Raw genomic sequence first — 22,432 nt, 5'->3', positions numbered from 1 at the left:
TAGGGTGAAACTTCATCACTGAAACACACAACTAGAGCGACTTGGCTCTGAGGACAAGCAGCAACATATCTTTATGCTGTCCAGTCATTTTGACCATAATGACAAGTGAATGACATTATCTGGTAATGATCACACTTTCTTCTAGACAAATCTGAGCACTCGGATGGACATTAAGCTAATTTGATACACATTGATTGAGGATGAGGCTAGAGACAGTCATCTACTTTCTCTGCACTTCAGCTTCCCATTTGTAAAATGGATATAATATTACTTCAGGGGTGATGCAAGGACAAGCGAGCTCAAATTTGAAAAGGTCTTCATAACTGTTACTGGTGGGAACAGGAACAGCTCCAGTGCAGCTGTGATCCTGATTGGGACAGCATCCAGCGAAGCCCTCCCCACAGCAAGCCTTCCAAGTGCTCTGTGCCACCAGGACAGGCTACAACCTCATACACTCCACCAAAGAATATATTTCTAAGAGTTCTTCTTTATACGTGATTCTCATTTTTCCTTAATGCTGTACACACAACTATACCTGAGAGCTACAGATGTAAATAACTCCAAAAAACACAGCCACCTTTGTTACATAGCACAAAGCGTTCTTGAATTTAATCTCTGGTGCTGCCTTAAACCAGCAAATCATCACAGTTCTTATCATTGCACGCTGGAGTTCTCCATCGAGATGGGTTTTCAGATGAAAATTAAGACTCTTTTCCTAGCTAGTGGTAGCAGAATAGATCCACATTTACAGGTTGGTTTACTGATTCTCATGAAGATTTGATAATATGATTTACCTCTTGATCTCCTGAAATAAAATTGAGCATTCAACTAAAACCACCCATGTAGCTGAAAAGGTAAATATATCAATCTATAGACACATAAACATACCTGCAAGAAACTCTGTTATTAGGTCACTGCTAACCTACTGACTGTAGCATATTTTCATGGTACATGAAGACCCTTAACTTACACTTACAACTGCACAGTGTGAATCAAAAATTAATTCCTACAAGTAACCTGGCAACTGTAATACAGGAATTATTTCAGTGGTTTCAGTGGAGCTGTCCTGAGCTGCACCGGCTGATGCATCAACTCACTGCAGTTACTTATGGCTGTAAAACTGCTGAATAAAAGGCTCCAGAGAAAAATGTCCCAGAGCATTACTCAATTATTTCAAAAGTAGGACTGTAAATCAGCAAGGCTATCCACACTGGATTTTAGACTGACCAGATTCTTAGCTTTGTGTTAGTTCATTAATTCCAGGGAACAGCTGGGGTGTGACTACTCTGTATTTACTACACTGTTTGGAAAAGCATCTTATATGCTGCAGATAAGGTTGCTCTGTAGCTAGGCTTTCTAATAACCAGTTCTGCTTTGCAAAGATATATGAGAGCTATAAACAATGATAATACCTGCCGGTTCATCTTTTATTATTTTTCCTTCATAGCAAAGCAAACTCAAGCATATGAGTATATATAAGAGCCAATAAAATGGGGAGCAGAATACAAGAGGCTCTTATGGATCAAATGAATACATTTATGTAAATGTCTGCCTACACTGTTATGCTGATGTATGTAGACTTCTTTTGTTCATTTACAATGCCACCAGGTTACTTACAGGTATCCTTACTGGGGTATCATCCCCCACCAGCCACTGGTGATTTGCTGGGGTGAGTGCTGCAATGCAAACACAGATGGCTGCAGTGACGCCCACAACCAGTCACTCCAGAGCACAGACTTGATCCTAAACTCCCATCCCAACGGTCTCTTGTCACCACACCACTCACCCGTTGGACATCATGATCAGTGCCACCTCCCAGTGTGCCAGCAGTGGAGGCAAAACTTAGCTTTGTGTTGGTGGTAGGAAGAGAATGGCAGCAGGTGGGTGAGGTGAGATGTCTTGCTGGGAGATCCACAATTTTCAAAGAGTCTGGTTGGGGAAAAGTCCGGATGCAACAGTGGGGATGAGTAAGGGAAACGAGTGTCTGGCAAGAGCAGGAGGGGGGATGCCTGGGGTTTAAGAAGCTATTGGGAGAGAAGGGCTGGCAGGGGTGAATGTGAGTTTTACAGGGGGCTGCTGAAGGGTTTGGAAACAAGTGAGGTGCAACACTTCCCATTTCCAGATCCTCTCTTCCTTCCCTGCTGTCCTAGGCATGGGATGTTTCATGCTGTCCTAGCCCTGGCCAGTGTCTACCAGCGCGGTCTGCAGTGAGGATGGCGGAAATGATGCAGCCAGGAGGGGACGAAAAACCTGAGATTTCTGTTCCTGCTGCCAGGTAAGATGGGGAAAAGGATGAAGCCAGCACTGCCAGCACCAGAGGGCTGTGAGAACTGGGAGCAGGGCTGAGGTCTTCCCATCCCTCCCTACATCCCAGTCCCCACAGCCCTGGATAAGGAGATGTGCCCTCTGCATCCTGCCAGGCCTGGCTCCTGCCTCCTTTGCCCGAGCTTTGGACCAGCTCCGTTCTCAGTTCAATCTTGAAATATTATATTCAAAATTACATAACTGAATTCGTGTCTAATTTAGCCTACCCTCATCAATGATTAAACAATTAAACTTATTATTGCTCTTCTATCTAATCCAGAAGGCATTGTAATGAAATAGTGCGTCTGGAAGAAATGGAAACAATTGAGCAGCTGCAGACAGAGGTCCCGAGGAAGGATGAAAACCCAACGAGGGCGTTTAATGAGCGTCTGGGTTACCACTTCAAAGAGCTTCACTCTTTCAGGCTTCTCGGCTCCCTCAGCATCTTGCAGACAAGATCATTATTATCAGTTACCAAACGCTGGTTGTAAGCGTGAAGTCCAAATTAGTGTAAATGTTAGATTAGAGAAGCTGAGGTGCTGGATCCTTCCCATCTGTGGGTAATAGCAACCCCAATGCTCTGAACTGATGCTGGTTTGGGACCTTGGGAGCTGGGAGACAGACGTTCCTCCAGAGCAGCGCAGCTGTGACCCACAGTACAACAAAGTCTGTAGAAAGATTCAGCTTTTGGGAGCCACCAGAGAACACCTCATCACTGCAGTCGAGATCCATACAGGAGCTGCTTTGATGTAACTGAGAATATTCAGTGACAAGGAATTACCAGGGAAAACACCTCACCTTTTGAGAACGCTTTTTCTCCTTTTGCTGCCAGATTTTCTTGGCAACGCTGCAGCTCCCATCTTTTCTCTCAGGCATTTTGGAGAGTTGGTCATTTAAGGACAAGGAGGAAAAAGCAGTAATGTGCTACTTTGGCAAGGCTCTGAAGCTCACCTTCACTTACAACCTGCCAATAGTAAAACCAAATACAAGAAAGTTTTAATTAATATATTGCCAAAATGCAATTAATTGTTTTAAAAGATCACGCTAAAAAAAATCAATGCAGAATTGTTAAGTGAAATCTCTACATAGAAATATAAAATTATCATGCCTTTTTCGAATTTTCTAGAAACCTGGAGGAGGTTGAATTACAATTCCTGGACCAAAATCCCTCTTTAAATCTGTTAGTCTGGGTATCAAACCACAGGCTCTCATCACCAGCTATGATTAGATGCAGCCCAGGCAACAAGTATTATCTGCATAGCTGGCATCAACAAACTTTGGACCTTTTCCTTTAGCTCGTAGTTACTGCCATGTAAAACTAGTGCAGTGTCAGGTGAACTCCTCTACACATCTGGTTTGTTTTGGTTCATTTTCACCCTGTTACTTCTCGCAGTCACACAGTATAATTATCTGATCTACAATTTACTCTGTTATTCAGAGCAGTATAAATAACTGTATTGCTGCAGGAGCACGGCATGTCCAGATAACATCAATATCTTATTTATCTCTGTTTATGTATGTATTTGGTTATCTAGGTGCTTGTTAAGTATAGAATTGTTATAATAATTAAGTATAAATAGCAAGTGAAAAGCAAGAATAAGACTGGAAACAAAACGTGTCCAAAACGGTGTGTGCTCTTTCTCTCCCACTCCTGCCTGCCGAGTATTTTAAAAAAGAGAACATTTGCGGGGCATTTCCAAAGAGCTCTTCCCACCTCCATGACATCAGCGGCAGACACCTTATTCTCATTAGTGGTGTCTCTCACACTTCCAGAAACTGTAACAATTTTGCCTTAACTGGCAGGTCTGAATTGAACCACTTGTATTTTCGGGGTTCTTAAAAGCAAATGAGATCCTTAAGGGTGTTGTTTTTAATCACCAATTTAAATTCCATCAACTTGACAGCGATAAAAAGTGACACCCAAAATTCAAGCAAGAAAGATGGTTTGACAGGTTCCCTTGAGTTAAAAGGAGCTTCATGCAAATAGATGTGTTTACAAGAAGTGAAACAACTTCCTAATTTATTAAAAAGTGCCTCAGGTAATTAAACAAATATTGGAAAATTCTGTCTTGTTTCAATTTAAGCTTAATACAGTGAGATCATTAACAACTCGAGTCTTGTGACACATTATATAGTGGTGGTAGCTTCTGAAGCATTTAGTTTTTAATGTAGATTCCAAATGACGTGGGCTAAATACAGGCAGAAAGTAGCAGTAAATTTCAGAAAGTTTATGAGCCTGATCTTGCACGCCATGAACTTGAGTATCTTCAATTCTGTGTGCAAACACAGTATATTAATTGTTCAGTCATATTTACTTTGGACCATACAGAAAGAGAAATCAAGATTCTTCTCTGATAGATGGGAGAAGGAAGACACAACACTAATAACTTGCTATTCAGTTGTTCAGTTGTCTCATCAACACAAAAAATAAAATATTTGAATTATAATGCAAGTATAGAACATAGACATAATTACATTACAATTATATACCCTTGCTCAAAAATCACATAGCTTTTCCCTTTTACATATAGAAGTATGTTCTGAAACCTAATTATACCCATACAGAAATACTGATGGGTGATTTCAACGAAACTCTTACCCTGCACTTGCCCAAATGTTGCCAAATTTTAAGAGTCTACATGTTTTTTTCACTTTTATAGCTAATGGAGAAGTAAGGGAGGAAAAGATGTAGATCCAACATTTTAATGACAAAGTGTACTGAACTTTTGGGATTTGCTTGCTCAGCCATGGAGTTGGTTGAAACTCTGAACAGTCAACTTATTTTTTAGGAATCTAAACAGTCAGTAAAGAAATGCAAAAAAAAAATCTTTTAAAATAATTTTTCTCTGTCTCTTTTCCCTTCCACATCATTTTTACAAGGTTCCCAAGACCCAATTCACTTCCCTCGCTCTCCAGATACTGTAATACATTGTCGCAGCTCTCCTGTAACGGCACATCATCTGTCATAGCACTGTACAGCCTCCCTTAGTGGGGCTGCTGTCGTGATGTCATATAAATAATTATAAGGATTGCTTGGGAAGGAAATTTCAAGTCTCACAGCCCCTCACCTTCGCTTCAAGAAAGAAAGTTGGTTCTGAAATATGGAGTAATATGACTTATGTGCAATTTTATGCATTTGATTTTTCTTTGCATTTCCCCCTCATTTTTCTAATACTAAATTGTGGTGTTACTATAGCCTATGTAATACAAGGTACTTAAAGAAGAAATTAGTACCAAAGGGAGCAGTTTTCTGGGACGTATATATAGGCTTGTGCAGATGGCCCATCATTACTACAGTTAGAAGTTTCCATCCCACTAGAATATGCAAGTACAAAGTACTGTAGGCAGCAAAATAGCTGCCCTGCCAGCAGCCCATTAGTTAGCTCACGCCAGACACTACATACATTATTTGTGGCGGCAGGCTTCTACTTTAAGAATAATGATCAAAAAGCTTGTAATGAGAATAAGCCCCAAATGGTCCATCACTAGGAACTACACGGCTTCTGCAAATACTTGGGTCAGCCAGCCTGACATGCTGGATTAAACCTGACACCAGCTGGACAAAATACTGAGGTCTTGGGCAAAATAATGTGATTTATTTAAAGAAAGATAACGATCAACTTTTCTAATGTCAGAAAGCTTCGGAGCAGAGGACCTCTCTGAACCCAAGGCTGAGAGACTCACCCCTGTGAGCTGCACCTTGGTCTGTAGAGTGCATTAACTCAAATTGTTCCTACCCGTAGCCTGGGCATACCCAGGAGCCCCAGCAGGGAACCAAACCTTTGTGCAGTAGGTCCTACAGAAATACACAGTGGGCAGAGGGACCTGAGTCCATTCTGCCTGGATTCACCCCAAAACTAGAAACGCTGGTGCAAACCTATCCCAGTAGATATTAATCACTTAAGTTGAAAAAGTCGTCTGATCGCACCCACAAAGTCCCCTACACATACACACACTGTGCACATAGACACACCAGCATATGTTGAACACTGAAATCCAAAATTGTCACTACTGAAGATGGGGCAAGGAAGTGAATTATAGGCTCTTAAAATTATTACAGAGAAACATTCTATTACAGAAAACTGAGAACATGTAGAAAAGCAAAACCCAAGCTTCACACTTAAAGGACTTTTTCATCTGCCCGAGCAGAGCTCAGCCTCTGCACTAAACAGCGGTGTTCAGGCTGCAGCCACAACTGCCACACGACTGAGGGGCTGCAGAACAACAAGCTGACGAGTGGATTTGGCAGCCCCACAGCCAGAGCCCGAAGATTGATTGCGCTGGAGTGATGCACATCAGTTTTCTTTATCACTGGAGTCCCACAGCAGATTTATACATGATGATGTTGATTGGCAAGGAATAAAGAGGCACATTCTCCTAACAACTGGGGCTCGCTCAGCATCTCGCCGTCCAGCCGGACTGGCAGCCTAGCAGTCACTGCTCTCATGTTGGGGACAGGCACCTGGCAGTGAGAATGGCCCCACAGAGAAACAGGGTCACAGCTGGGCTCTTTGTTGAAGGATGCTCTAAACCAAATGCCAGCTATTTCCAAGGAATCTATTAATCTTCTACAGCTCTAATGCAGAGTCATTAAATGCATCCCTTTCCTTGCTTCCTGTGACCCACATAGTTAATGATGTCTTCTTCGTAAGCCCAGGAGAAGATGGGCTTCCTTCTTGTAATTCAGACTAATGCTTACTCTGCAGAGAAATGAGAGCCCTTCCCCTGCTTTATGGGAGTTCTTGTTTCTGTAACATAACCTGGCTCTGGTCCAGTTGTTTGAGCCTTCGCACTGCTGTCTCCTTTGCTACCAGAGAGATACTCCATGTGTTTTGTCTTCTGAGTCATTTGCCAAGTTTGTGGCAGGTACTGACTGCCAGAAGAAAACCCTAAAACTAAGGAGAATAAACAACCAGCAAACTGTTCCCTCTACTGCATATTCAAAAATAAGTGGAAGCTGTACATAGAATTATTGAATCATTTTGGTTGGAGGAGACCCTTAAGATCAAAATCCAACTGTTAACCTAACACTGGCACTAACCATGTCCCTAAGAACCTCATCTACTTCCTGAAGGCCAGTGCTTCAGCAGAATCACAGAGTCTGCTTGCATGAAATACAATTGCACTCTTGGAAACAGGTTAAAACTTTGTTCTGCACTCTGTTGTTGAGTTAATCCTGTCCTTAGCTAGGGACTCCAGTGAAGGTGACACTAGGAAGCATCTCCGCAGAGCTGGCCCCAAAGAAGAGGTCTGGGTTTCTGCTCCCCCTGCACCACTGCTGCCTGGCTAGGGAAGCGTATCCCCAGGGTGGGACACACTGGCCTCGCTCTGTTCCCTTTGAAGCCACAGAGATTTGTCTGGGAGCAGAGTCAAGGCAGCCCTGTCGCTGCTGGAATCTCACTGGAAAGCCCCAGCTCAGGCCCGGGCACCCACGGACCCGTCTGGCCCAGGGCCGGGCTCAGGCTGTCCCGGAGGAGGCTGCTTTCCCGAGCTCCCCTGCAAATCCCGGACTCGGAGGCCGAGCAGCTGCTCACAGCTTCTGAGAGGTTTTTCAGGGTTATTCTGTCCCCAGGGAACCTGCGAGTCCTGCTCTGACTCAGCCACCTCCCCCGGTGCCTGGCCAGCTCCTGCAGAAAGGAACAGAAAAAGCCATCCCAGGCAAAGGTAGTTTTATTAAGGAGAAAAACCTTGTTATTTCTTTCCCGGATCTTATTGGCTTTTTGTTGTTTCCATTAACTTTTATGAGTTTAATAAACATGCCCAATTTTAAAAAGTAAAGTACTTTTCCCAGCCTTGGAAATTGGATTTTCCATCTAGTCCAAATGCAACAGCCATTTTAAACTGCTCACCAAGAGAAATCACTGAAACAACACTTTAGAGTATTTTGTATTATTTCACGGTGACTAACACATAGATGATTTAGAATGTAGCCACTAAATTAATTGTGCTCATTGTTGTATAAACCCACTGAATGAGCAAAAATAGCAGAGTAAAACCATCTTTACCTATGTCATTACTTGAAGTCTTTTCTGCCCAGCTGCTCATTGGCCAAATCTTAAAGATATGGACTCAGTTTGTCAGTGCATTAAATGCATTTTGTGATGGTAAAAGATTTAAAAATAGCAAGACTAACGCAGTGACTGGACGAGGCTTTACATAAAATCAGCTGGAAGTGTTAATGGTGCCCCTGTCTCAGAAACATGTAAATGATGGCAAAGAAAAGAAATATCGTGGCCATATATAATGTAGTTTCCCTTCCAGTTTTCCTTCAGAGCTCACCAATCTCACAATTGCTGAAGCACAGTGGTAGTTCAAAGTCACCTCTGTTAAACCAGCCAAGCTGCAATATATGTGTGTCCCTGCAGCCCCGGTTCTGCACCAATGTCTGGCTGAATTAAAATAGGTGCGAACCCTTCCGAAGACCTGAAAGGTCTTTGCAAGCACTGAAAATGTTACTTGATTACAAGGAAGATGGCAGCTGAGAAAAAAAAATCAAGCTAATTTAAGGATTGCAGGACCTGAAAGGACATCCAGTTGTCCAGAGGGCTCTAGAAAATGAGGTCAGATACAGCACGGTGCATAATTACTCACACTGGGCTAAATGCAGACGTGAACGTGGGGTCATACTAAAAGGCAACTCAGCTGACTTTTAATAGTTCCAAAGGCGAAATAGGGAATTACCAAAAATCCGCATTCCTTTCTGAAAATGCAGTATATATTTCAATGCATTTCCAGTAATCTCGGAATTATCATTTAGGAATACCTGGATTTTTATCTAGCCTCTCTGGAATCCTATTTTATCCAGCCCGTTCCAAAAGAAATGTAACCAGTTTACAGCCACTGAACCTTCAAGACAAAAAAAATCCCACAAGTATTCGATAGAAATGGCGCTGTCTTTCCCAGTGATTCCCATATCGCTGCACTGGGGTGAGTTGTACTGAGACATGGTGATTCCCCTCTCATCAGCTCATGTTCAAAGTACTACTATAAAACCATTTTCCAGCAAAACCGTATTTATTTGGCCCAAGCCCTAAAGCAAAAATTCTTTATCTGATGTTTAAATAATGATGACCAATTTGCAGGATACTGGTAATCTTAGATCAATTACCCACAAGCTATTTAAAAATATTAAAAACCATTCTCAGTGCTCTACTCAGCAGAATGTGAGCGGGCTGCAGAGCGGGGACAAAACAGAGCATCAGACCAAGAGGTTTGTGACATCGGGCAATCAGCAGCTGCAATCCAGAAGAAAAAGCTGTTTAAAAGTCTACTTGCAATGAAAACATTTGTCTCCACACCTGTAAGCTTACACAGTAACTAGGCTTTCTCACACTATACCTTCGGTTTTTTCTCTTCTGCCTGAAATATTTGGGTTTCAGCTCAGCAGGAACACATCTCCCTTCACTCCTTCCTAAGTAAAACAGGACACGATGTGGGAGAAGTGGCTCTGACGTGGCCTCTGAACGGTGCAGCGCAGCCAGCCTTTGAGCCGACGGGACCGGCAATAACCAAACCTGCAGCGATGAGTCTGAGCACCAGCAGGTCCGTGAAGTCAGACACTGTCGACTGCACAGGACACAATCCCTGCACAAGACAAAAAACCCCAGGAGGTCAAGGACCCTGCTCAAGTTCAGCTGCACCCAGCGTGACCAGACCCCAGCTCTCCTCACAGCCCCCGGCACACTCTGCAGCAGGACCCAGGTGTTTAGATGAAGCTCTAGAAGAAATAACAATAATCTGTCCCCAGAACTGTAAAGCCATCCAACAGAGTTCCACCGCAGAGACAAAATTCTCTATAAAAATCTATATGGCATCCAAGTCACCTCTACAGAGCTCTCTTCTCTTCATGCTTATTCCAGTTTACAGGCTGGGTACTTACAGACTGAAAAAAAAAATCACAGTAATTTGGTTTTGCCTCATAAGCAATAGTTAGTTACAAAAACACTTGGTATTTTTAGTATAATCTGAGATATTTTAACTGGGCAACACAAACCATCTCATTTTCTAACTTTCATTTCTCAGCATTAAGATTAACTTTGTCCTTCACTCCTGCTGTACATTTCTGTGGCCAGCGGGCCACTGCTGAATCATCTGGAAGCCAGTCACTTTGTTTCTTTCCTTTCCAATCACAGCTGATCAAGTTAAGGTTCTGAACTGCAAAATATTCCAGTAACAAGCATATCACTCCATATTCTCAATAGGTGAAGATAAAGTGGCATTATATAACTACTATTGCTGTCATCCACCTCCACAACTGGGCAAAAAGAGCCTTCTATCATAAAAACACATTTATAGGACTCGATCAGACCTCAGCTGCAAGGAAAAAAATTAAACAAACCTGCTGATTCCTGGGACATCTCAGTGATTGGGTGTAAACAAGATGAGAGTGTGGAGCCGTCTCCTTTTGATGGCCCACAGGTCGCCCCCATCACGAGCAAGTGAGACATGGAGCTACGTCCCAGCTGAAGTCAGATGTTGTACTTGGGGAATACAACAGCCCCAGGCACAGGGTCGGGTCCCCTCCAGCAATAACTCAGCCTCACTGGAGACAGCCAACCTAACGCAATCTTAACGTGATAAACTGCTAACTTGATTGGATTCAATGAGATGTAAATTATTAGATTCAATAAGTACACAGAGACCATTTCACCTGACATTCTGCTCAGAAGGATTCTGCCTCTAGTCTCTTCATCATTCCTGTTAATGACATGCAATGCATCACAAAGATGGGAACGGTTTGGGACTTGAGTTGTCCTGTCTCCTCACCAGCCACCACGGCGTTCCTTTCTGTAGTAACGCATCTTTTATTGATAAAGAACTTTTTTTAGAAGAGTTGCAATCACTTGTGGACACAGGTTGATCTTCCACATTGTCTAATTTGAACCAGAAAAACCCCAATTCATTCAGATTTCTGCAAAATCCCTGTAAGCTCACACCAGGGAATGTCTTCTCATGAGGATTCATTTTTAGTAACTAAAAGCTTTATGGCAACAAGTAGACATTTATAGCTTCTCATTCACTGAAAGGTTCCTTAAAATCTGTCCTGCTGAACACAGAAAACAGTGCCGCCGTTCCAAAAAAGGGGAAAAAAACACGAGATGTATGAAAACATGTACAAAGATATTCACAAAAATATGAGTCCAAAACAGTGTCTCTGAGCTTATAAAACTCAAGTGGGATTTACATTCCCCTGCGGTTTGTAAACATTTTGAAAAGATTTCTTCTTGTAATCTTTTCCAGACTCTGACTCAGACAAGTGATGTTTCTTAATTTTATGTAGCTGCCATATTCCTGATCAGAAGAGAGCGCTGGTTTACACTCTGTCCACTCTGCAATGCTCACCTTCAGCTTCCATTGTCCCTGTCTGCCATTTGACAGGTTTTTACTACCCAACCTCCTCGCACAGTATTTTCAGACGTTTCCAATTTACCATGATGTAACACGCAACCATCGCCCTTTTTGACAATTAATCTTCGCTGTGATGAAGACGCGTTTGCACTTTACAGATGTTGCTTTTTTTTCACTGAACAAGTTCCAGAGACTTTTCTTCTTTAATACCTAGTCCTCCATTTTAAAAGCCTTTGAGAAAATGACTTGAAATACATAACACAGAATCTCTTAGTCCTATAAAAACATTGTACTGTGCTGCTTAGCAGAGGTTGTATTCCTCTGCTTCAGGCATCTCTGAAAAGAATTCTTTAAACAAAACACTATTCCTTGAATTTGTTAAACAGTTCTATACTGAATAATGCTCAGTCAAAATTAACATTCTGACTGATGTTTTCAAAAGATTTCTTTGAGAATTCAAAAACCAAACAGAATAGTTAATTTCAGACCCCACATCTCACGTTGACTTTTCAATTTTGCCTTAGAGGAGCATTTCAGAGATCCCAAGTGATGTTAAGAACGTTCCCCCGTGATTCCCCAAACATAGGCACTCCTCATGACATTCTTCATGTCCTCTATGATATTATTATGTGTTGTTATGACAACTGGTAGCTGAATAATTACCTATGCAGAACAGATCTCTTGGGAGAACATCAATTCCAGTGCACCCATACACAAGAGCCCTCAGAGGAGCAGCACAAGGCCTCAGCAACACCCCTTGTGAGCCCACAGCTGCCACCCCTCCTTGCACTGACATCATAGCTCCTCATTTTCCTCAGTTAATTTTCTCCTGGCTTGGCATGGACCAAAGCTGGTCAGGGGCTGCCACCACTGAAGCCAGTTTTTTGGAGTCCCAGCTGACAGCACACCAGGGATAACAACAGCACACCAGGAATAACAACAGCACACAGCTGCCATGGAATAGCCCTCTGAATGTCTTACAGCCTGAGGAGAAGGCGGACTTGTCTCTTCCATCTGCTAAGAATCCAGCTTAGGTGTGAGAGGTGGCTGCTGAATTGATCATCTGGCCCTAGGTGACTGGAGTATCACATCTGGTCCTTCTCGTGGGGTTTTCAAACTGATGACTAAGGCAGTGATGCCTCCCACTTTGAAGTTATCATCTCTGTTTCTCCTCTTTCAACTTAACAAGGAATTTTTGGACATTTTAATGTGCAGTTGCTAAGCAGTGGCACGGCTAAAAAGCCAGTAATATCAGTGGTACCTTTAAACTGACATTTCTGGGCACATAAGAGCTGCTCATGCTGCTCTTTCTGCTCAGACTAGAACTGAGTTTCACGCTCTGCAAATCTCAAAAGTGCAACCTGCTGGCTGGCTTCATTGGCATTCTTAATTTCATTTTTTTCCTACACTTGCAGACAGGTGAGTTATTTCTAGCTTATTACCAGTAAATAATGAGCAATTGCATTCTAGATTAGAAAATCCCTTTGGGATCCAAAGCCACAAATGCTGCCGTACGGACACACAGATAATTAGAGACCAGTTCAATGCAAAATCCACTGTAATCAAGAGACAAGAGAGAAGAAGTATAATGAGAAATTGCCACCCAAGAACACAGGTACAACTTCTGCAAGGAACTTTTTGAAGCGCCTCTAAAATACTCGTGATATTGGATTTGGGAAAAGAAGGCAGAAAACGAAGGCAGAGATCGGGAAATCTCTTCAGCTCTCAACCAGAACATCTACAGTCATGATCTCATCTGGTGGTGAAGAAATATGTGAACCTCTTGAGGCCAACCTGGTTTGAGGGAGCAGTGAGGAGCATTTTGGGGGGTGAAGTAGCTTCAGAGAGAGGTAAAGCCTGAGCGGGCCTTCAGCAGGCAGCGTCTTCACAGGCTTTGCCTCCAGAAAATGGAATTCTCATATGGAATAGTGTATTTCCTTCCCGACTTCATGGTGCCATGTGCTACTCAGAAAGGTCAGGTAGATGCATTAGAGCATCATTTTCTCACAAATTGTTAATAGTCAGTCTTAGAAACCCAAAAAGAGGGCATAAAACTCATTCTGCTACATTAACACAAACAGGGACCTTTCTTTTTCCCGTTGACTTATGTGTACTTAGCCCTATTATCACCAAGTGTCAATGCGTAGCCCAAAGGATAAGATTTGAGTCCAGCTTTAATTAGTTTACTGTAATGAGGTAAATCACGTTTCACCCTTCCGAGGAAGTCATTATTTGCAGTCTTCCTGCTTTTCAGTACTTGCACCACCTTCTTAATTTGCAATGGGGCTGAAGTTACCACCTGGTTTATTCAGAAACGCAGCAGAACCAGTATATACAGAAACAAAAAAATGTTCCTTAAAACAACCCAGGGGACCAGAGGTAAGCACAGAGTCACATCCAGCAGCAAGACAAACTGCTTTTAAGACATGTCGTCTCATTAGCTCCCAGCTTTGGCAGTGAAGATGCCAGCCAGCTGCCCCCTGGTCCTTCAGCCTCGTGTGTCCGTGATGCACTCTGCATATTGAACTTGCCACAACCATCGCCAGCACACGACATGAAGGGGGGCACAGCGAGAGTCCAACATGCCAGAGACTGGTGGGAACGCTCCTGGGGCAGAGCTCCTCTGGCACCGCGCTGCAAGGCTGTGGTGCTCCGGGGACAACCGGGAGGACGGCACCTACTGCAGCTCTGCTGGCCTGGGAGGAATGAGCTGGGCTGGAAGGACGAGTGAAACGGGTCTGCAGTGGAGCTGCTGAAAATTCTTCACCAAGCTCTTTTTACTCTACAACCCAGAGGACAGGAATATGTTCCCTCTTCCGAATGCAGCAGCATGAAGGATCTTCAGGCTGGGGCTTCTCCCCATCACCTTCCCTTAACTCAAAAAGCTTAGACGAGTTTAAAAATGAAATAAGTAACTCAGACCTTATAAAAATATTTCAGTATAAATTAATGTAGGACATTCAAGAGAGTTAGGGATGAAATCTGCTAAAGGGGGAGTTTTCAGTTTTTACAACAGAATAGGCAAATAAAATATTTTTTAAAAAGGGGGCATTTTGCTTGCAAAGTGGTTTAGATCCTGCTCTCACGCAATGCTGGTCCCTGCAGGTGCTAAGATGGAGCAGCTCCTGCCTTCAGGGGAGCAAAGAGACCATGGCTGCTTTATTAATAGGGATTTTCGTCTCAATATGAATTAAGCGCCCATTTTCAACAAGTGGGCATGGGGGCTGTTGCCTCAGTTATTCTGAAAATCCCAGTTGCCACTTTTCTCTAGAGATATTTAAATATCTTTTTAAATTTTACTCTAAATAAAAATCGAATAAGACCCCTCTGGCTCCGTATACTCTAAGCTGTTCCTGGAGATTTGCATTTATATATATATATTTTTAAGAAAACGTGTTGCTGTTGCAAAAATTTATCTCAGGTTTTAAAACCATCTCAGCTATAAAAAAGGATAATATTAAGCAAGAGAGAGTTATGAAATAAGAATGATCAAATACTTCCAAGCCTTATCATCAATAAAACTGTAAAGTTAGCCACACCAGTTCACTTCAGGGCATCTGCTCACATTTAATTGAATGATTGTTTTAATTTTTCATTGTTTAAAACCACTCAACCACTTATCAAAAGCCAGTGCTGCCCTTACAGCTGAGGAGAAAAACTTCTCGCCCAGCTCCACTGAAAAATCTGTATTTTTTTAGGGATCTTGGACCCCGTGAGAGCTGCAGAAATACAACGGTCAGCCCAGACGCTGCAGTTCCCCAGGCAGGATTCCCCAAGTGGGATCAGATCCCCAGGCAGCTCCTTGGGACCACGGCTTGCTTTTCTCAGAGGAGAGCAGAGTGCTATTTCTTCCCCAAAACTCTCAAGAGGCTGTTTTCTCGCAGGCATTCTTCTCCTTTAAGGAACCTCAGAGGCTGAACTTTGCATGAAATAATGCACATAAAGTATAGGTGTCCTTCTCCAAACAGGTTTAGTATACAGAACATTTTCTCTGGGGTCAGAAGTTTCCAGAAAGCTTGGGATAACAGTTACAGCAACTTTTACCAATATTGGCACTGGAAACATACCTGTTATTTCATTAATACAAGAGATACCACCAGTCTGAAGTCCTCAGCTCATACTGGGCACTGTACAGAAAGAAAACTGACCCATCACTGCCCCAAAGACTTTACACTCTACAAAATCATGGCAAAAAAAGAGAAGAAAAGCTTTTCTCACACACACAGCTAATACCATAGATGTCCCTTTAGGCCCCATGGATGCCACCCCGGTGGTGCCGGCAGAGCCGTGCTGTGTCCTGGTCTCTCCCCGTCACACACCCAGGAGCATGGGCTGTGCTACTCACTCCAGTCCCGCTCCTTGCTCCAGTTCCCCCACCCTAAATCTAACCCTGGTTAAAACCCACCGGGGCTGACGGCCCATGGGAAAGCACATGAGAAACAGCAAGAAGCAGCAGTCAGAAGAGGAGCCGGATTCCAAGTCAGCATCACCCGGCTTGACAAAGTGCTTCTTTTGAACCAAGGCTTCGACGTGTATTTTAAAGCCCTGCTGATTGCACCCCGGCAGGTGAGGTGTTGGGGTGAGCTCAGGTTGCGGCAAAACGAGAAAGCCAAAGGAAATGAAGTCCACACTGCTTGTACACGTGCCAAAAATACCTCTGCTGTCTTTGGGAAGGAGGAGGCCAGAGCCTGAGGAGTGCTGGGTGGTTCTCTGCTGGCACTAAGGGCACAAACCAGTGCAGCATGGTTAAGGTCCGGCCTCGATTTATTTTCCCAGGGCAGCTTTCCCTGCAGCATTCATCCGCAACAGACCAAAGCCTTGCCAGCCAGATCCCCAAAATGAATTGTGCACATAATGGGTGTACAATTTGTCAAATCAAAATGTCTGCACCTTCCAATTTTTTTAATCATCCCTTGTTGTTTTGTTTATCTTCTTTGTTTAATTTACCTTTTAGTAACAACTCAATTCTGGAATGTAAATATCATGTCAAAGCAAAAGCTAGAATGTTTGATGAAAAAAAAAAAAAGCAGATGCCTCCAGTTTCACTCCCGAATTATTTGCCAAATATCATCTGATTCACAAACAGCTTCAGATTTGCTGAAACTGCTGTTGTTCAATTTGGGGCTTTAATAAAAAATAAAACTTAGCATTCACTGAAAGCAACTTCCCATTATGAGATTGGCTCTATTATGGGATGGATTCTAAAATCATGACATGTTACCAGCAAGCATCAGTGCCCTGGCCCATGAGCTTTTCCTAGTCCCTCGGCTCATTTGTGCGAGGTAATCTTTGCTGCTGTGCAGTACAGAAAACTATTATTTCTTTTAAATGAAACTGAGAATCTTATGTAACTGAATGACTCCAGCATCAAATATTGCGATACAATCTGAATTTGGAAGCCTTGCAATTGCAGATGTCTTATGGCCAAAACCCATATTTCCCATGCATGCAATTCACCTTATACTCAGCAAAGATGCCACATTCTCAAGCAGGTGCTCACCGCAGCCTTCCCTACATCACAGAAACTTGCTGGGAGCAACCTGCAAACAACAGTTAGACACTTGTCCTTCCCCATCCCTGTGTGGTACAGACACGCTGGAATCACAGGCAACAGCCCACCTGAGATGACAGCAGGGGCTGAGAGGCCCCCAAATTACACCAGATGGATGGCAAAATTGAGGTGAGCTGCAAATTCATAGAATTATGAAATCCCTAGGGCCCAGTGCAAGGCTAATTGTCTACATTAACTCTCAGAGTGCAATTACCAGTGCTAATGGTTGCAGGGACAGATTCCAAAAGAACGTTATTTAAAACCTTCAGAACTGGAAGGTTTAGAATAAGGCTAAAGCCAAGCAGATAATCTCTAGAAAAAGAAGAAAACAAAATTGTGATTACAATTACTGACTTGGTATTTTCAATTAAGTGAATGTTATATCAGGACACACAACCTTGAGAGGGAACAATCTGGATATTTTTTGCAAATGCTGTTGGTGGTTGATATCCAGGCATTGGTCATTAGATCTAGTTTTATTACAGCCATAAAAGAAGTGAGTCAACAGCTTAGTCACATCAGGCAGGATATGCTTCAAGCACAGCCTGAATGAAAGAATGAAGTTAAACACTGAGAAGTACAAGGTAATTAAAAAAACAACCCTAATTGTTTTTTCCCTCAAACGGTAACAGGTAACATATGGGATAGTTTTTGAGTAAGACTGCATGGTGTACCGGGAAGGAGCAGGTATGGATTTAAAGGAAATAAACTGGACATATCAGCACATGTATCTGGATGGCAGTTCGTAAGCTGTCACTGCCGACAGGCCTCCCGGCTTTCAACAGTATCAGGTATCTCCATCATGTAAAAGAAATGCAAAGGAGGATACGGAATCTGGTTCTTGTCCTACATCAGCATAAAATCTGATGCTTGTTGACTCCATTTGTACAGATTATCTAATTACTAAAGGCAGATGCTGCCTGTGTGAAGGCTGTAGGATAACTAAGAGAATCAGGTCAGCAGGCTCTGGTGACTTCAGCGTGCCATGTGAGCAGTGAATGACCTTTCAAGAGTGATCCAGAAGACAGTCTGATGGATACCTTAGAGCATTATTTATTTTAAATTAAACCAGTAGCTAAGCACTGTGTCTGAAGGAAGAGAAAATAAAGGTACAGTGGGATGGGAAGAGAGCAGGAAAGCAATCTTTGCAGGTAAGTCAAAAAGATTGTGTCACTGCAGGACTAGAAATCAGTCCCTCAGACAACTCAGCTGATTTATGCCACCCCAGGCTTGACTCCAGGAGACTGGAAAGTTGGAGTGAGCTTTTTAGAATGCCATTTTATTTCAATGTGGGTACATGGCTGAGACTCAACACTGAAGGAGTTTAACGACTCTACATTCTCTAGGGAAACATTAAATATATACACAGTCACACATGCCCTCCTATCTGATAGCAAGAACTATCATTTTCTGTTGCAATAGAAAATGTGAATGGGATTAGTTTTCTGTGAGTAACACACTGAAGAGCTCCTCTCACGGCAGGCGGGGTGGGAGCAAGGGGATAGCTGATGGACTCCTGAATCCCTGGGACCACCAAGGGTCTGGACGCTGCCAACGTCACTATAGGCAACTAACAAGGTCTCTGAACATCTGGTTTGCACCATGTGCAAATAATGACATTAACTTCTCCTTTGGGATCCACAGATAAAATAGTTGATACATTTGTACATGAGAAGGATTAATATGAGAAAAAATGAATATGCCACCAGAGGGCAGTGAATGAAATGGGCTGGGTTTTGTTTGTAAGAGACAAGTTACAAGGATAAAACAACTAAACCAGCTGAATTCTACACACGTGTGTTTAGAGACACACCTCATGGCCTGATTCACTGATGATTTCTATCAGTTTGGTGCTGAAATGGTTCGGTGAGAGTCAGCAGAGCTGTACTGATGCAAAATCACTTTAAGGAAGTGCCTGGGCAGTGCCATTTGCGTTGGGAACTGAACACATGTGAGGCCATGAAACAGTGACCTAGGGAGAAACCTTCATCTAAATACACACCAAGCCAAAAGCTTGCAGCAGAGGGAAAGCCGCCTCAGATACCCAACACATGTTATCTCATTCATGTAGCCAGGGACGCATGTGAAACAGTCTTAATTCTCACAGATCCTCATCCAAACTCAGAGGACAAGGGTCACCCCCAGCGCCAGAGGTGTTCCCTTGCTGGGACAGACCATCGCCAAGCTTGTCCTTGCCAGAGAGGAGCTGGCAGGGCTGCGGGACACACCGCCACTGACCCCCAGGGCTGTTCTGCATCTGGATTCTATTTGTGCCCGTGGGACAGGACTACACTCACTGTTCCAGCCCTGCAGCCCTCCCCTGCTGTCCAAGCACCCTCCACCCAGGGGAATATCCTTCCCGTGGACTGGGAGAAGGTGGGAGCTGCTGCTGCAGCTCTGCTGTGTTACTCTGCTTTGTCCTCAGAGTGCAATTACCCAAAACACAAAGTCATAAGACACAATTTACAATCTCTGCAGCTTTTTGGCATCCCAGTGTATTGGCTTACAGATAGAATTTGTAGTAGGATGCAGGAGATAGAGCACTCTAATTACACATTTACATTAAGAGGAAGGTTTAAAAGCTAATAGGACATTATTTGAATAATGATCCCTAGATGTTCTTCCAGCTGAACATCTGCCATTACTAATTAAACACAAGTTAAAGTCAACCTGTTTAAAGACAAATCAATATTTACAAAACTAGATATGGCTCTAAGGTTAGACGTGGTACCGACCTACAAGAACCTTCCCACACGTCAGACCAAATCAAGGATTTCAAAAAGCATGATGGTTATAAACCGGTGCCTGCGCAAAAACCGCCTTTGTAAAACAGAGTCAGAAATTTGACTCATGTACAGCTTGTTTGTCTCTTTCATTAGTCAGCTGCCCAGCAGTTTTAAATGATTGCCACATAAAATGATACGTTAACCACTTTCTGAGATTGGGGTGTCATTTTTTCCAACAGCAGGTTAGAAATTACATTTCGAGTGGCAGATGAAAATAATCTTCTTGCAGCCTCTGTCTCCTCTGTCTGCATCCCTGATTGCTATTGAACAGAGTGTCATTTTGTGGAAGTGCACAGAATCTGCATCAATCTAGCTACATGGGAATGTAAGAGTGAATCCTGGAAGTGAAGGCATATAGTTACAGAGAGAAAACAATTAGGCAAAAAATTACAATAGCAAATAGCTTAGAAATCCATTAGCTACCTCAAACTGAAAAACAAATGCTTATTTCAGCCGTCATTGTACAACCATCACAAAACAGACCAAACCCCTGAAAATGAAGAAGCATTTGGCTGGCTGATCCAAGGCATATTTCAAGATCTACCACCACTATTGTACAAGAGAAATAAAGTTCAGAAACACGCAAGCTCATTCAATGATTAAAAGGTGAGTATCCAATCCACAGCTGCAGCAATTCGTTGCTAGCACAATGTCCACAGGAACTTGCAAAAATTAACAGGGGAGTCACCTGCATCATCTGGCCCAGGAGCACTGGCCAGTACAAAGAAAGGAAAAGGGAAGGGACAAAGTCCTCGTGATGGCTCCTCTCACATAAACCCCAATCTACCAAAAAAAATAAAGCCAAGTCTGACTCTGGAATTTAATTCTGCTATTGATCCGACAAAGCCCTTGCATATCAACCGTTAGGAGCAGGCACACAACTATTAACTTCAGGCCTCATACTGGAAATGTTGACCGCTGACAGCTTCCACTGACTCCAGGTGAAGATCAGTGGCCCCTTTGGAAAATACCGTTCTGCCCATGACGTATTTGGAAGTAAAGCTCTGTAGTCTAGAAAGTGCTCTAGTGTTCCCAGACCAACAGCGGTGGAAGAGAAGAGTCAATAGCAGAAGAGTCTCTGCTTTTATAGCAGTGCCCAAGTTGGACTTCAGGGGCCCATAGCAAGCACCGTGTGACCTTGCATTTGTGATTTCCATAGACTGTATTATTAGAGACCTCAGTTTGGTGTATGTTTTTGCAGTATGGGAGCAATAAAGAGGAAAGGCAAGAAATAAAGAGGCTCCGGATGCTGACATAAAATTAAATCCTGACTTCTCTTTCAAGTTCAAGGTAGGAAAAATCACAGCCGTATGTCTCTGTCAGAAGTATGCCCAAGCACTAATATCATCAAGGACAGACACTTTTGCCATGTAATCTTACCACACTCTGTATATCATCCGGAGCCTTTGTGGACTTAGGTGTAAAATAAACTAGTAACCCTCTTTAAAACATGCTGGCAAGCAGGATTTGGCCCCATGTAAGTAACTTTAGATTACCGCTGCCTCATCCACAGGGAGACCACAGCTCCCTTCAGGGCAATATCTGATTAGAGAAGAAACAGTTGTCGGCCTCTAGGAAACTGCAAATCATTTTTTGTTCAAACCCACAGGGATTTTTGCAAGGCCTGCTGAGCCAATTTAAACAGGGAAAAAATCTGAGAACCCTGCAATAATATTCTCTGCAGTTTTCTAAAAGCCAAATCCTGCTCATCCTGCTCAGTGAAGCAATCTTACTGAAGTTAATGAAACTGGTCCCCACCTAGAAGACAGGCTTACTGCAGCTCTTCCGCCACACAGAGAATTGCTCGATTGTCTCTGTTGAGTTGAACTGCATCACTGAGTTTGCAGTTACATCCCTCTCCCTGCCAATACTGACAAGTTCAATTTTCAGTTTGTTTTCTTTTTTTTCTTTCTTTCTTCAATGATATGTTCCAGCATCTTTTCCTCCTGCTGTAGACAGAGCTAGGTGAGCTGCGGAATAAACATAGGGATATCAGAGCGCTGCACCTGCCTGTAAAATGACATGAATTTAATCAAAACCATTTCTAGTCTCGGGGCTCAGACACACGACAGGTCTTGTTGCTCTTCCCCTAGGCAACTGCTTGCTGTGCCTCTAGCGTAGGCTTGGACATATGTTTGATATCACCAGCAAGCGACTAAGCAGAGAGGTAGGGAGACTGCATTATTTGATTTCTGATTACGTAGAGCTTCCTTCTTTTTGTACTCTCATTGGGCTTATGGATTACAGTAAAGCTGTGGCTAACCTGGGCCGGATCCTGCTTGTGCCTCACTCATGCCAAGGTATATCAAGAGAAATTGTGGCACGTTCATTGGAACTACATGAGAGTAAGACTGGGCACAAAGCCTATATATATTTGTAATGGCACTACTTTTTGAACAAGTGTTAACTCTTTTTATCTAGAAAAATAACAATAAAAAGATAT

At 43.0% G+C, this 22,432-nt stretch overlaps 1 protein-coding gene across 13 annotated transcripts in view; it reads right to left on the bottom strand.

Moving 5' to 3' along the window:
* LOC102088507 (acyl-coenzyme A synthetase ACSM4, mitochondrial) overlaps nucleotides 1-22,432 on the bottom strand; it is a 164,663-nt gene that overhangs the window by 78,087 nt on the left and 64,144 nt on the right. For 12 of the 13 annotated variants that reach the window (XR_010466344.1, XR_010466345.1, XR_010466346.1 and 9 more), the window contains 3 exons: nucleotides 21,748-21,959; nucleotides 3,103-3,268; nucleotides 1,787-1,929 (listed from right to left, as the gene is read on the bottom strand). The gene's annotated coding sequence lies outside the window, so the exon portion shown is untranslated. The remainder of the gene's footprint in view (nucleotides 1-1,786; nucleotides 1,930-3,102; nucleotides 3,269-21,747; nucleotides 21,960-22,432) is intronic. The other variant, XM_065031044.1, reaches the window with a different exon arrangement.

Source organism: Columba livia, chromosome 15 (genome assembly GCF_036013475.1).
Source record: "Columba livia isolate bColLiv1 breed racing homer chromosome 15, bColLiv1.pat.W.v2, whole genome shotgun sequence".
Taxonomy (NCBI): Eukaryota; Metazoa; Chordata; class Aves; order Columbiformes; family Columbidae; genus Columba; species Columba livia.
This window is presented reverse-complemented; position numbering and strand designations above follow the sequence as displayed.